This window comes from Leptodactylus fuscus, chromosome 7 (assembly GCF_031893055.1).
Source record: "Leptodactylus fuscus isolate aLepFus1 chromosome 7, aLepFus1.hap2, whole genome shotgun sequence".
In the NCBI taxonomy this organism is placed as follows: domain Eukaryota; kingdom Metazoa; phylum Chordata; class Amphibia; order Anura; family Leptodactylidae; genus Leptodactylus; species Leptodactylus fuscus.
Window position 1 is genome coordinate 27153340 of NC_134271.1, and position 3431 is coordinate 27156770.

Consider the following 3431-nt stretch of genomic DNA (forward strand, 5'->3'; position numbering starts at 1 on the left):
CTGCCTGTTTTTGAGCCAGTATAAGAAGTATAAGAACCTCGTATAGATTTCCCATTACCATAGTAGCCATTTTTGGCTTTAGCTCAAAAAAATATAGCAAAATCTACAACAAAATATCTTTGTTTCCGCAACGTGGGGCCTCAGCCTAACACAACCTGTATTACAAACTATATATATCAGACATGGATCAGGTCCATTGAAGGATTTGGTTCTTCCTTTTCAATACTGAGAAGTTATCTTGAGTGTATATTGTTGGAGGGTCTAAGAAAAAGATCATCTTCTGTCTTTTCTGAACTGTCAGGGTAAGTTCACAGGGAGATTTTTGGTCAGGGTTTTGAGGCCGTATTCGCCTAAAAACACTGACCAAAAAGAAGGCTCCCATTGAAATCAGCGAGGTGTTCATTCCTCAGGCCGAGTTGCCTCGCGATTCGGCCTGAAGACACACCTTTCACCGGATTAGGCCCATTCATTGAGCCTAATCCGGAGCAGATTGCGTGGCTGGATGCTGGTGCAATGCACCGGCTTTCAGTCATGGCTACCCGGTTTTTGGATCAAAACCTGAGGCAGGTTCCGATTCAAAAAACCCCGTGTGAACTCACACAAGTACTAGGATTAGCGGGAAGAATCACCGATTGCAGTGTTGGATAGATTACCTTACAGAACATTCCAGAATCAATCAGGAGAGTGCATTGGACGCAAACCTCTGTGTATACCAACCTGAACTTGGCGATCCTGTTCTTTACATACTTGTTTTTTTTTGGCATTGAAATGTGATTTCACGTCAATATGTGAATAGGACCTTAGGCCTTAAATCCTGCGTGTACAGAACCTTTTTCACTGCCCTTGGAGTTCCAAAAAGAGGTACAATGGTATCAAAAATTTCTATGGATGTTATACTATACTGCAGATCCCTAGGTCCAAGATATGAGGAGGAAGGACTGTCTAAATTTTACTTACACCAATGGAAAGCAACACTTTATTAGCCAAAGGATTAACCTATATACCAGGTCTGCAGATATTTTTCATATATTTTACAAAGAAGGGTATTCCTGTTCTAAACTCTATGATCCCATTTGGAGAGGTTGTATATTGCTGACATACAGCACTGAATATACAGTATGCATGCATCAAGAGGAAAGGTAGATAGGAAAAAGAGATTACAAAGTCACCTGCAACCATTCCGTGCCATGGAAATGGACAAGAGATGGTATATGCCAAGTTGTAAAATGGAAACTTTAAAAGCTGTTGTATTGGAGGTACATGAGGACAAGTAGGTATAGAATGAGTGAGATTGCTTAAAGCATAGCTAAACTTTTGAACAACTTTAGATTTTTTGGCAGTATTTGTTTTGTTAATACATTTTGTAATATACTTTAATAAAAAAATTTTTGGCTCCTTTCTGTGAAATCCTGCATTTCTTTATTATTCACTTGCTTCTCTATTGAGAGCTGTCCCTGCTTCCCATTGTGTACGATGTACAGGCTCGTCGGGTCACGTCAAACAGTTAAATCTCAGGCATTAGAAAACATATAAGCTTAAGGAAGAGGATATTCTCAATAGAGTTCTATCCATATTACGTCCGGAGATATCAGCATCATCTTCATATAAATACTCCAATCCTGACTGTGTTTTAAACCGATGATATATCTGGAAATAAGGTCATATCATTGTGATCTTAGTATCATATGAAGGATATGAGTCTTCTCTGTTATACAACACCAGAACCAGGTTTATATGTTTTAGGATGTCAAAATATAACTGTTTGAAGTGACCCTCTGCCACCCTTTCCCTGCATTACACACAAGAGTGTACACCATACACAATGAGAAGCAAGGGAAAGAATAAAGAAATGCAGGATTTTACAGAAAGGGAACAAAGTTTATTATTATAGAAAATTACACAATTGATTATTGATACAAATGCTGATAGAATATCAAAAGTTGTTTAAAAGTTTCACTTTAAATATGGCAAGGGTCTTATCCTCTTGATGGGTTCGCATCTTAACTTTTTACTAATTTCTTCTGTTTCATGATAAAAATGGACTAAACACTAAGGGCAGATCTTTGTAATGATGGATGGCAACTGATCCCATGGGATCCCATGACTATATTGGGGTTTGTCAGATATTTGTTATTTTCTCTGCCATTTTGCCATGAAAAAAAGTCCAGGACTTTTTCGTCCACATTTTTGGAGGAAACAGAGTTCACAGAGGATGGATCCACCAGTACAGATGTGAATATAGTCTTAGCGTTTAAAACGCCACCGTAGAAAGAGTAGGAGGAGGTGTAAAGACCTCCATACACATTAGTGAAAAGTGGGCCCATCCTGCAGATTTCCATGGGACTGGCTGGCTACCTAAGTTGTATGACAGATCTTTGACATCAGATGATTTTGTGGGAAAGAAGGATCAGGCATGTTTAATTTCTTTGTTCTCCCTGGACCTAACAGAGGTGTCAGGGAGCAGCATGCTATGAAACACAGCCATGCTTTACATAAGGGAGTCAAGAGATAGCGGTCAACTAAGCAAATGTTCAGCCAACAGCTATTAAGGTGTATGGTCACCATTACTCCGCTTTTCCAAAACTTCGGTCTCATATATAGTAGTAGGTCTTACACGACGGTAGTGGTTTTTGCGGTCCGCAATTTAATGATCAGCAACACAAAATTTCACTCCAAAAAGTCATTCTACAGACGTCCTTGTCCAGCCGCACGCGCCCATAGAGTTCTATGGGACAGTCCGTGCCGTGCCGTCACGTCGGTCACGTCATGGCACACCACGGGTAAAATATCCGGTGGTGTAAGAGGCTGCACTGTATACAATGTGTCCACAAATGGTCCGCAATGAGAGCCACAATTGGGACCATTTGTGGACTAAACTTACTGTCATGCGAGACCAGCCTTTAACCTGAATTTCCTGGACCCCATCCAGTTACCATGTGCCATGTATAATACTGGTGTGTTCCTATATGGCAGAGGGGCCTTTGGAACCCTTCAGCCTTGAAAGATCAGTTACGACCGCTGCACCCCTGTCTCGGATGCTAATGATATTCCATTCTTTAGATGGTTTCCTTGTTATATCTATCACTTTTTTGTATTCTTAATACAATGACCCTCATAGGATTCCGAGCAAGATGTAGTAGGGGTACCTGAGGACAAGTTGAGGAACAGTCTGGAGGGAGATCATTCTGTAAATGTTCACAAATTGATCAGGTGATGAGGAAAGATGTTGGAAGAAGCCGGGGAAAGAATACCTGGAAAGATGCCATCTTCTATTACAATGCTCGGAGAGACCTAATGGAAGACAGAGCAGTGGCTGCAGCAACGATTGTATCTAGGATAGAGAATAGACTATTGGTCCAGTCTTGGCAGTGTATGAGACAAACAGCATTTAATCTGCAGCCGCACAGACAGCTCATTAAACCTCTTTATTA